Consider the following 13,386-nt stretch of genomic DNA (forward strand, 5'->3'; position numbering starts at 1 on the left):
ACTTGTTAAAAAGATTTAAAAACAAAGAACAAGACAAAAAACAGAAGACAAAAGAGCAATGATGGCCAAACTAAGAGGAAAACAAGGAAAACGAAGACAAAGAGTGTCAGTCATCCCTGTCAAAGGTCCTCTGGAAGCTTAGAAATACTAGTAGGGTGGGGACTCTTTGAATCTTGGGATGATCCTTATTCTAAAGGGCAGGCAGTATAACTGAGAAGCCATGCTGCAGTGGTCACTATACGTTATATTGTTTAATTGAAGGAACCCATAATGTGCCAACCTCTCCTGATGGAATAGGTCAGGCAGAGATTATGGGAGATAGATTGTTCTTCAACCATTAGGCCCGATGCCCTATAGGGCTTTATAGGTAGTTACCAACACCTTGAATCAAACCTGGAAGCAAACCAGCAACCGATGCAGTTCACAAAGCAGAGATATTACACGGGCATACCAAGGCATGCCCATTCCTGCCCATGCTGCTGTATTTTGGACTAGCTGAAACTTCTTAGTGATCTTCAAGGACAGACTTGTGCAGAGTGGACTGCAGTAATCAAGCTATGAGATGACTAGGGAATGTATGATTGTTTGAAATGTCAAATCAGAGACAGTTTCTCATTCTCTAAACCCACACAGCCTCCAGGTATTGGGGCAGAATCTCAACAGCCTCGCTTGGCTGGCCCAGACTTGAGAGATGTAATTAGGTATCACCAGCATTCTGATGATATCAAATCCCAAACCAGCAGATGATCTCATCCAGCAGATGTTGAATATTGTTCATGTAGATGTTGAAAAGGAGGGGAGAGAGCATAGAGCCTTGTGGCACCCCACAGAGCCAACTCATAATGATATAATGGCCAAGGGTATTGAAAACTCCCAAAAATGCAAGGAATTAATTAATATTAATTAATAACCTTATGAATAAGAAACCCAAACTATGTCACTTTAGAAGAAGTCTAAAACATATGAAAAGTGTTTACTCTAAAGCACGAGTATTAAACCTGCTGTGTCACGTTGCTGTCACATGATCTTTTTTCCCATTTTCAGAGCTGGGATGGGCGTGGCCTGCGCATGATGCATCCGGCCCACAGGCCGCCAGTTTGACACCCCGCTGTGAGTCTAAACTATTACATATCCAGGAATAGAAACCAATTCTCTATTACCTAACATCTGAGGTGTCCAACAGACACAAACAAGAATCTTTTGTTGTGTTCATTAAATCTTCAGATAGGATCAGGGGTGAAATGTTTCCGGTTCAGATCGGATCGCCCAGTCCAGTAGCGATGGTGGCAGGTGGTTCGGAGAGCCGGTAGCAACTGGTTTTCTACAACCTCTTCCGACGAAAAAATGCTTTTAAAAGTAAAAAAAAAAAAAAATCCTCTGATGATCGTGCGGCTCAGCTGGGATTGTCAGAGGCTTTTCAAAGCATTTTTTTCTGCAACCTCTTGGCTGAAGAGGTGGTAAAAAAAATGCTTTGAAAAGTCTCTGACGATCACAGCTGAGCTACATGATCGGCAGAGGCTTTTCAAAGCATTAGAAAAAATGCTTTGAAAAATTAAAAAAAAAAAAGTTGGCCATGCCCACCCAGTCACATTACCCCCCCACACCAAGCCACACCCACAGAACCGGTAGTAACAAATTTTACATTTCACCCCGGATACCATGCACGTTTAATTTTCTTTCATATCTTTATCCCATTGACTTGTTAAAAACAAGATATTTCAATAATATATTCTAATTTTTTTTGAAGATTCTCATTTGATTCTTAATGAAATTATTCAACTGTGCTCTAAATTTTAGTTGTGGGTTGGGAATTTCTAAGTATTTATTCAATAATGGTAATACTTCAATATTTTTTTCTATATTGACTCTTTTCTCCCTTGATTTCCTCAGACTTTCTCATCCTGGAAGCTTTTCAACTTTCAACTCTCAGAACGCTCTTCAGGGGCCATGCAAACTGGAAAATTCTGGAAATTGAAACTCATGTAGTACATCTGTAATTGGTTTATTGTGATCAAACAATAATTTCCTTGCATCCATATTTCCCTTTCTTTTTCTGCTTACTGATTTTAGATAGTTATTAGTCCAAGCTTAATTGAAATATCAAATTACTTCTGGATTTTGTATTAATGCCAGAGCTTTAATGTAAATACAACTTATGTATTTTGATCCAAATCTAATCAATTGCCTTCTTTAATAGTGAGGTTTTTTCATAACATAAGCATCAAATACAATAATCCAATGACAGAATTCAATACGTCTATCCAATAGTTGATTGTATAAGTGTGTATTTGTACACTGAGTGCAGCAAAAACCAGACCAAGATGGTAAAAGGTAGTGTTCACTCCTGCAATTTCCTGGGCATCCAAAATTAGAGTTAAATCCTGCAAATTCCCAAATTTCTGTGACATTAGAATAGAATAGAATAGAATAGAATAGAATAGAATAGAATAGAATAGAATAGAATAGAATAGAATTTTTATTGGCCAAGTGTAATTGGACACACAAGGAATTTGTCTTGGTGCATATGCTCTCAGTGTACATAAAAGAAAAGATACGTTCATCAAGAATCATAAGGTACAACACTTAATGATAGTCATAGGGTACAAATAAGCAATCCGGAAACAATATCAATATCAATCGTAAGGATACAAGCAACAAAATTACAGTCATACAGTCATAAGTGGAAGGAGATGGGTGATGGGAACAATGAGAAGATTAATAGTAGTGCAGACTTAGTAAATAGTTTGACAGTGTTGAGGGAATTATTTGTTTAGCAGAGTGATGGCATTCGGGAAAAAACTGTTCTTGTGTCTAGTTGTTCTGGTGTGCAGTGCTCTATAGCGTCGTTTTGAGGGTAGGAGTTGAAAGAGTTTATGTCCAGGATGTGAGGGGTCTGTAAATATTTTCACAGCCCTCTTTTTGACTCCTGCAGTATACATGTCCTCAATGGAAGACAGGTTGGTAGCAATTGTTTTTTCTGCATTTCTAATTATCCTCTGAAGTCTGCGTCTGTCTTGTTGGGTTGCAGAACCAAACCAGACAGTTATCAGATTGGTTACTGAATAATATCCTCATTTGGTTTAGATCCATCTTCAACTTCAGGTTCTATCTCCTTATTGAAATCCAATGGCAACCATACATCAATCTTTGCTCCATGTTCCAAATGGTACATAGGGTAATAGAAAGGACTTGGAGATCTCTAAATAATCTCATCTGGCAGTTTCACGTGGCTATCAAATAGAACCTGAAACAAGATGACCTCTTGTAGCACTCAATCAGCTGAAGAACATAGAGAATAGAACCCTTCTGGGCTTAGAGGGCCGTGGAGACTGAGTGCCACTGAGAACAAATATTCCTATTATCTCTCAAAGTCTCATGCAATATTTTTTTAAAACATACTCTGAATTGGGATCCAACTTAATAGCTTGTTCTGAAAGCTTGATTTAAGATTTCAGCTTTAGCCTTCTTGTCAGGAACTCTCATCCTAAGAGGAGAGAGAGCAAATAGCAGACAGTTTTACAGAGATTTCATTATCCACCCGGCTCTCTGGATGGAAGAGTGAGCAAAATATGAACACATCATTATCAATATACAGTATTTTGAAAGAAAATAGAAAGGAAGTTATCTCATATTAAGGGTAAATTAAAACTATGACTCTCCAATCTTTTCTTAAAAAGAGATTGGACAGCCATTTGTCCGGAATTGTTTAAGTTTAAGTTTAATGCGATTTATATGCTGCCCTATCTCCAATGGACTCAGGGCGGCTCACAACAGTAAAATACACAATAACATTAATACAATAAAATTAAAAAGTCCGAATTAAAACAATTTAAAATCAGTTTAAAAACTATTAAGAAAAACCCCCTTCATCAGTCTAGGCTACGAAATAACCAGGTCTTCAAATCACGGCGAAATGAGCGAAGGTCAGGGGCCATCCGGAGCTCCAAAGGAAGTTGGTTCCAAAGGGTGGGTGCACCCACAGAGAAAGCTCTCCCCCTGGGGATCGCCAGCTGACATTGTCTGGCCGACGGCACCCTGGGGAGGCCCTGTCTGTGGGAACGCACCGGACGATTGGAAATTGTTGCTGGCTGCAGGGAGTCCGACAAATATCCTGGACCTAAGCCATGAAGGGCTTTATAGGTGATAACCAGCACCTTGAACCTCACCCAAAGGGCAACCGGTAGCCAATGGAGGCCACGCAGGAGGGGTGTAACATTGCAACTCGCGCGGCTGCATTCTGCATCAATTGAAGCCTTCGAGTGGTTTTCATGGGCAGCCCTAGAGAGCGTTGCAGTAGTTGAGATGGAATTGTATAGTGTCGGAATTGTATAGAGACGGAATTGTATAGTGTCTCCTGCTTGAGTTGGGGGTGGGCGGGTTGGAGTAGAAGACCTTCAAAGACCTTTTCAACTCTGTTACTCTGTTATTATAGATGAGAATAAATGATAGCATTGGTCTCTTCTTTTTCATATACTATCTTTGATTTTTTGCATCTTGAGACGCAAAATCTGAGCTTCAAGAAACTTTGAAGAGCAGGTGGAAGGAGTTTTAATCAATTCCACTTTCCAAGACCAGATAGATTACATCCTAGGATTCTGAACTTTTAAAATTACAAACAATTGTCTGCAGGAAAGCAAATTTGGTATCTGTTTTCAAAAAAAGAGGTGGGAAAGAGAACCCAGAAAACTGCAGTCTGCCAACAATACCTCGGGGAAAAAAGCAGCACACAAAACTATTTGTCTATAATCACCTTGAAAATAATTTCGTGATTTCTCACATACTGCATAGTCTTGCCAGATTAATCTTAGGTTATATTTGTCTAGAGTTTTTCCTGAGAAAAACCTTTTCAATACTGGGGATATATAATTAATGTCAACTTTAGTAAAACATTTGACCAGATACCACCAAGACATTGGAATCAGTAAGATAATTAAATATGGGCTGACTGGCATTTTTTTTCCCCAAGGAATGGCAATCAGATGTCCCTCATCAAACAGGACTGAGTGTTCAGTAGGATGCCACAGTTCTCAGGCATGACCAGTCAACCTTTTCCTTATGATTAGGTGAAGAAATAGAAGGAACACTGATCTTTTCAAATTTGCAAATGACACAGCTGAAGGTGATAGCTGTGATCTGAGAGGTTAGAGCAGGCAGTTGAAAATAATAAAATGAAATTGAATAGAAAAAAACAAGTGACAAGCTTTTCAGTGAGGGAAAAGTGAACAAACGGACACGATGAAGAGGATACATGTGAAAAGGATCTTGAAACTGTAATTGAGCAGAATGTAATTCGGTAGAATGAAATGGCTGCTTAAGAAGTGAAATACAATTTTTGGCTGCAGTAATAGAAGTGCCATATTTTTTGAAGTATAAGATGCACCTTCCCCCCCCCAAAGTGGGTGAAAATTTAGGTGGCATGAAACTGAACATGGTGAAACTCACAAGTGCACTACTGCTTTCAGTTATTTCCAAGGTGTTTTTATCAGCAGAGTACGCTCATTAGGGGTTCCTAAATTATGCCAAGTGATAAAGGCAGAACAGGATACATGGGTTTAGACAGTGCATATAGAACTGATTGCACTAACGTGACCCCAGATTTCATTAGCTTCCGAGCCTTTCAGTGAAAACGTTTTAAAATTTGATTTATATGCCGCCCTTCTCCGGAGACTCAGGGCGGCTTACAATGCATTAAGCAATAGCCTTCATACCTTTGTATATTTATACAAAGTCAGCTTATTGCCCCCACAAACTGGGTCCAAATTGACTCCCAATCTGACCTAAATTCATAGTTTGGTGTCGCTCAAATCCTTTGATAGGCTTGTGTGAATTCAACATTCAGAGGCATGAAACTGAACATGGTGAAACTCACAAGTGCACTACTGCTTTCAGTTATTTCCAAGGTGTTTTTATCAGCAGAGTACGCTCATTAGGGGTCCCTAAATTATGCCAAGTGATAAAGGCAGAACAGGATACATGGGTTTAGACAGTGCATTTAGAACTGATTGCACTAATGTGACCCCAGATTTCATTAGCTTCCGAGCCTTTCAGTGAAAATGTTGCTAAACTGACAGAATCCCATTTTGCACTGATGCATGCTCAGACATGCCTACATATTACCCAAGTCAAGCATGAGGAGAGAAGATGGGGTAAGCAGGAGGTCTCTTTCTCAGATAAATTATTCCAAGCTCAGAATATTTCTTCAAGAGACATTCCTGCATATGAAAATGACCTTATTTCTCTCTCTTGTTGCAGAAAGAAATAATTCTAGCATTGCTTTTAAATTAAAATGTCAACCTTTGCCCAAATATTTCTTATTATTTATTTCTATATATATTTAATGTGTGTTTTTAAAATCCTTTTAAATAAACTAATAAATTGACTAATCCTTTAGAAATCAATATGACTAAAACAAAATGAAAATGGAGTGGCTTTTTTCAGGTTAATACTGTGTATTAAAAGAACATAGAGTTTGTGGATTTATTAATTATATGCTACATTAACTCTAAAGGTCACAAGTGCAGGAGTGATTGCGATTGCTATGAAGGATTATTGAATCAGTGGCTGTTTATTAGTATATATTTGGGCAGAAATTTACCAGGCTTCAAAATATGCTGCTAATTTCAGAAATAGTATGCTTGAAAGATCACTAGGGACACAGACCAGTATCAGGAAGTCATTCTTTTTCAAGAAAGATAATTGGAGAATTCCTTATTAATTTCTCTGTAGGTATAACAAGGTTGCTTGTTATAGACCTTCAATAGAAGGTCTAACCAATTAAACTCTGATATTCCCTGACCACAGAGACAGTCTTCCAACTTAACTTTGAATTCCTATGTTGTCATTCTTTAGATTACACATATGAATGTGACTGTCTATCCACTCACTCATAACACTGCTCAAAAACTTTCTGTCAACATCCCAACTGACGATCCCAACTAAAGCAGTGCATTCGAGCTCTGCCAACGTCTCTATGCAGTACATCATTTGGGCACTATTGAAGACAAAACCAGCTCTAGTTCATTCCCATGCAAACCCACATAGTTACAACTTAGTTCCCGCTCCCTCCTATTACTCCAGCTCACATCGTCCAATTGAGTGTCATTGTATTGTTATGAGAAAGAGTCTCTGGTTTTGGCCAACACCTGCAGATGTGTCCTTGGCTCTCACGGCTCTTCTCCTTGAAGTCTGGAATCTGCATTCCTTCTTACCTTTCCCTCCCCCGTCTGTTGGCAACTAGAGAAGTGATAATTGTTGCAACAGCATGAAAGTGCTTTGAGCTTGACACTTTCCTTAAATAGTTTAAACAAAGACTTTAACTTATGCCTCTCTTAGTAGTAAGATAACAGAAAGCAGAACATAGAACCATAGAATTATAGGGCTGAGGGTTAGGGTTAGGGTTGGTACGCTCTGGGCTTCCTTGTTTTCTTGTAGACATTTCATTCCCCTAACTAGGTAACATCATCAATGCTAGTAAGGAATGCTGTTTGCTGTCAGTTTATATTCTGCTGACTTGCTTATCTGTGTGGGTGGGGGTGGTTTTAGAGATTCTTTGGCTGTTTACTGATGGCTCTTTGTCAGTTTCTTAATTGGGGTATTGTTTACTTGATTGTTGGTCTGAAGTTAACCTTAGAGTTAATCTATGCTGATCTGATTGCTGATTACTGGTGGAGAGGTGCTGGAGTTTTTTTGTTCTCTTTTGGGCTGGTTGATTTTCTCTTTTACATAGGGCTGGAATTATAGGGCTGGAAGGGAACTTGGAGGCCTTCTAGTCCAACCCCCTGTCCTAGGTAGGAATCCTTATTCCCTCTCAAACAAATGGTTGTCCAATCTTTTCTTGAAAATTTCCAGCAATTCCAGGAGACAAACTGCCCCATTGACTACTTGTTCTGACGGTCAGGAAGTTTCTTCTTAGTTCCAGTTTGAATGTTAGTTTGAATAAAAAGCAATTCTGTACTTTCTATGGCATCATTTAAATTCAGGTACTACCATCTAGTGGCTGTTTGATTGCAAAGCTTCCATCCCCCAAATTCAGCATTAAAGCAGAGATCTGATGCCTAGTTTTGTTTGATAGTTTGAGGATTTCTTTTAAATTTGGTTTGGATAGCATGGCGACATGAGTGTTCAGATTAATGACTGGTCACATTTTTTTGAAACAGGACTTGGCAAATGACCTTTTAATCAAACTGGTTGCTTGCCCTGCTATGTAAAAGAGTCATCATCTCTGCCTGCAGGAGAACAGTTTAAACCACAATTATGTATGCAGTTAAACTGCTTAAATTGTACTATTTTCATGTTGGAGGATGGGAAAAGAAGACAGAAACTTTTCAGATACGTACACCCAGTTCTTCCCTATTTATGGTGATTTTTCTGATATGAAATGCGTGTTATTTCATGGAGTACAAATTTTACTGCGGAAGAAACTTGTAATTATGTGTAACCCAGCTACAGTAGAACTGAGAAAGAAATAGAGGGATTAAAAGCTGGTGGAAACTGACAAAGGGTTGCCAAGACATGCAAGGAAATTATTTACTAATGCTAAAGACTAGTTGCAAGTGGATTTAATTTGGGAGCATGGCTAAGCAACAAAGGGCAGAGAGAAGGAAATCAAGAAAGGGGCAGCCAAGGAAAATAGAAGGAATAAGAATCAAACCTATAACTTAAAGGAGAAAAAATACTTGTGAGAAAGCAGGAAATGAAAGAACGTCTGAGACTTTTCTCTTGATAGCATTTTGTCTAGCTGGAATTTCATTTCCTCCATCTAATAAGAGAAGATGCTAGTCTTGGAGGGTGAGACAGTTTTTGCTGTGAACAGTTTGTTGCTCCTCTGCTTTTTATTTATTTATTAATTTTATTTATTTATTTGTCAAGCATGTATAAGATAACAGATATAAGTATAAACACGATTATGAATGCAGGCAATGGATACGGATAAATGGGGACAGTGGGACAGGAATGATAGGCATGCTGGTGCGCTTATGCACGCCCCTTAGAGACCTCTTAGGAATGGGGTGAGGTCAACAGTAGACAGTCTAAGGTTAAAGTTAAGGGGGTTTGGGGAAATAACCACAGAGTCAGGTAGTGCATTCCAGGCATTGACCACTCTGTTGCTGAAGTCATATTTTCTGCAATCGAGTTTGGAGCGGTTCACTTTAAGTTTGTATCTATTGTGTGCTCGTGTATTGTTGCGGTTGAAGCTGAAGTAGTCATTGACAGGTAGGACGTTGTAGCAGATAATTTTATGTACTATGCTTAGGTCAGACCGAAGGTGGCATAGTTCTAAGTTGTCTAAGCCCAAAATTTCGAGTCTGGTGGCATAAGGTATTCTATTGCGATCAGAGGAGTCGAGGACTCTTCTCATGAAATATCTCTGGACTCACTCAATTGTATTCATGTCCGATATGCAGCTTATATTTAGCTATATTTTGAAACTTTTTGCAGCTTTAGGGAGTTGACTCGGTTGTGTATCAACTGTTCATTCTGTAGGACAAGGTTCTCCAGCCTTGGCAACTTTTAAGACTTGTGGACTTCAACTCCCAGATTTCTGCTTGTAGAACAGGAGATTCATCCACTGAGTACCATTGTCTAGTGTTGTTTAAGTTTATACAAGTGCAATTCTGTCAGTACAATTATTATATTTTTAGAGCAAATAGCAAAGTTATTTTTGACAGTTGAAAACAAAATGATGGACATGCTTCTTACTGGATGCTCCTAAAGGGAGGGGGAAATCACATTTAATGTCCCCCCTTTTTGGCTGGTTGAAAATTTAGCAAGGCAATTTAAAGCAAATGGCATGGTAGCAGTTTGGATTGTGCTTTGGCGGTGCTGAGTTGCCTCATTAATATTTAGAAATCGCTTTACATCATCATGGCTTTAAAAAAAGCCCTGATGAAATTCAGCTGCTGGGCTTCTCTGCGGAAAGTCTGTTTCCATAGAGAGGAAGACTTTGATATTGCTAGAACTGCCCTTAAGTAACAAATCTGGGATATATATTTTCAATAGATTTTTCCTTCTTGAATATTTTAAGGGTGCTTCTATGCATCTTCAGTTATGTCCATGTGGTGATTGTTCAATAGAAATTCTAGGCCATATGCTATTATGCTATTCCCAGTGGTGGGTTTCTACCGGTTCGCCCCGGTTTGGGCAAACCGGTAGCGGTGGCGGGAGGCTTCGCCCACCCACCCGGATATCATCACAGATACTCTGTACATGTGCAGAAAGTTCTGCGCATGCGCAGAAGCGCTGCACGTGAGTGAAGCAAGTGGACACGCGTGCTCACAGTTCCGAACTGGTAGCGAAGGTAAGTGAAACCCACTACTGCTATATACAGACCCTTATTTATCCTATCTTGCAGAAATTTCCAGGTAGGGAGTGTGATTTCTATTTAATGCTACTCCTCTAAGATAAGGCCTTGAAAATAACCTCTCAAATCGCCCAGTTCTGTGTTGCCGTTTATATAATACGGTGTACCATTACTTAGGACTGGCATTTCTTATAATAGTATTTTATTTGAATTTATTTTAGTAACTATGTTCTTAATTATTTTTAGATTCCCATTATATTTATTGTTTTTCTCTTATACATGTATATATATATAGAAAGATATAATACTTTTTAAATTCAATATCCTGTATCTCTCTCCTCAGGGCTATAATAAATTTGATTTAGATTTAGAGATGCTGAGTTTGAACCAGCTGCTCAAGCCCAGAATATTTTATGTATTAAAATGCTACAGGAAGTGCAAACCAAAATGCTATTTTGGGTTTTTCATCATGATTTCTTTATTAATGTATTGACTGTAAACATGAGGATACAGCTTTTTATTTGTTGGTTTTAATGTTTTACAGCACAGCCCTAAGCAGATCTAGATATTAAAATAAATATAAATGTTCAGTTTAGATTCTTATTTACAGATAGTCCTCAAGTTACAACCATAATGGAACCTCTCATCATGGTCATAACTTGTGATGGTCAGTCCCATGACTGGCCTGATTTTTATGACCTTTTTGTGGCAGCCATAAAGCAACTCCACAGACATTAAGTGTTAAGCTAACCAATGGTCTGCTATGGTTGTGGTTTCGCCAAAAACTGAAGTAAATGCATGGTTTCAACCAAAACATCATAAAACACAGTCACATGACCGCAGGGTGTTGCAAATGGCCTAAATGCAGCCCTATTGCTGAGCACCTGAAGTGCAGTCACATGACTGAAGGGAAGGGCTGACCATTGGAACTTGAAATCATGTTCATAAGTATCCTCCCAGGTAAGTCCGTCAGAACTTCAAACAGTCTTAAGTCAAGGACTATCTATGGTTAGCATTATTTTGTTTCTTGAAGCTTCTGTATCATGTCTGGGCATTGCTCTGATATTCTTGCTCAAGAAAAGAAACAGAATCAAAGCAGAACCTGCTTCTATGAAAGAACCAGGACAACAATATATAAGAATCCCAAAGTTGCTTTTTCAGGATGCTAGTGGACTTTCTTGTTTTTTCTTTTGAAGTCGTTTCGCTTCTCATCCAAGATGCTTCTTCAGCTCTGACTGTATGGTGGGGAATGGAAGGATTTATACTCCTTGCAGACAGCTGGTAATCTGCATCCTTTTAGCGGGTCGTTGAAGCACTTGGAGGTTTATCTGTGTCCTCAGGGTCACCTGAATGGAAGGATTTATATTCTACAGAATATAAATAATTCTTTAATATATAAGAATGGAGGATTTTTATTCATTATATCTTCCTGAAGAAATGCATAACTTCTCCAATACTTTTGAGAAGTCTCAGCAGAACTCCAAAGGGAATCTCGAAATTTCCTAGTCCTAGTCCTAAACCTCAGCAAGAAACATTGCTCGGTTCTGAAGTATGAACACTTCTTGACATTTCCTAAAGCTTATTTTCATTGATCAGATGAAATTTTTGCTCTCTTCTACTGACAGACAGTAAACAATATCCTTCAGCTATCAGATCTTTTACACTTCTGGTTCAAAATAATATAATTGCCCTTAAATCTGGAGCCCCTGGGGGTGTTTTTCATGTGTTGAAGCTATTCCATATGGCCTAATTTTTCTGTCCTGTCATGGCAAAGAAATAGTTTTGCAGGATGTTGCTGACACTTCTGTCTTAAAAATGCCCTTTTTCCTCACTCTACTTAGTGTCAGCATTCCTAGAATAATCACAGGCTGTGGCTGCAGTATTGCAATTCAAGCCCATTTTGCATATGCACTGGCAATGAATGTAAATACAAAAACGTGGGGCTTTCATTATAATTCAATCACTATCTTGGCTCTTGTAACCTACTCATTCCCTTTGGCCCCCAAGATATGGAATTATGCTAATGGAGTATAGAGAAGGATGTTTGTTGATATGACTAAATGAAATAAACGGGAATGGGTGACTTAAAAAGTGTATGAGAAAATTTTTTCATGAAATTGAAAGTATGATGTGTGACGTATGACATAATTGCAATGGAGTACAGTGGCCCCCAACGGAGAAAGATTTTTCTGAGAACTGGAGGGGGTATAGTTTTGCATGCAGCCTGCATCCCGCAGATGGGGCTTCACTTGTTTGTACGGCCTGGTGGCTGGCATATCATGGACCAGTGCCGGTCCATGAACCAGGGGTTGGGGACCCCTGATGTAGTATATGGATGATCTTGGGGAAAGATGCTGCCTAGGAAACTATAAGACAAGAGAGACAGGAACCCCCAGTGGCTTAAACAGTCAGAGAAAGAAAGCGTCAACAGTGTGCTGCAGCTGCCAGGGGAAAAAAAAAAACCAGTCCTAAGCGGCATCAACAAAGGAATAATATTAAGATCATGTGAAATATTAATACCACTATATACTGCTTTAGTAAGATCAAGGCTGTTGTAGTCCATAGTTTTGTTAACATACTTTGCAAAGGAGGTATTCCACAGTCCTGTTAGGTGATTTCTTTTAACATTATAATTCCAAGAGAAAGATACTTTTATTGGCCTAGGTCAGGGGTTGGCAAACCACGGCTCCGGAGCCACAAGTGGCTCTTCAGGCTCTCTGCCGTGGCTCCCTGTCCCATCATTGGTTCACCCCGCCCCTCTTATTTCTTTTTTGGACTCCAGCCCAAAGCGGCAGGAAGTGAAGACTGCCTTATGTGAAAGCAGGTATAGGACAGCTTCGCTCCTGCTTCCTCCCCCCTCCTCTCATAACCCCCTGGCTGGCTGTGGCTGAGTTGGGAGTGTGTGCACGCGTGGAGAGACCCTCCTTAAGTGAGCTGCTGCCCGCCCCGCGCATGCATTTCCTGAGCTTTGACGCTCGCTTGAGGAGGGTCTCCCCGCCCATGTGCAGCTCCCAGCTCAGCCAGAGCTGTCCTGGGCATCCTGAGAGAAGGAGGGGGAAGAGGGTCACCGGAGAGTGCAGGAACGA

General features: G+C 39.5%; 1 long non-coding RNA gene across 1 annotated transcript; it reads left to right on the forward strand.

Moving 5' to 3' along the window:
* Positions 1-1,042: 1,042 nt before the first annotated feature.
* LOC132710844 (uncharacterized) lies at positions 1,043-2,166 on the forward strand. The gene is made up of 2 exons (XR_009621573.2): positions 1,043-1,110; positions 1,891-2,166. It is a non-coding gene; the product is annotated as an uncharacterized LOC132710844 (long non-coding RNA).
* Positions 2,167-13,386: the final 11,220 nt, after the last annotated feature.

Source organism: Pantherophis guttatus, chromosome 2 (assembly GCF_059756535.1).
Source record: "Pantherophis guttatus breed Tessera chromosome 2, ASM5975653v1, whole genome shotgun sequence".
Lineage (NCBI taxonomy): Eukaryota > Metazoa > Chordata > Lepidosauria > Squamata > Colubridae > Pantherophis > Pantherophis guttatus.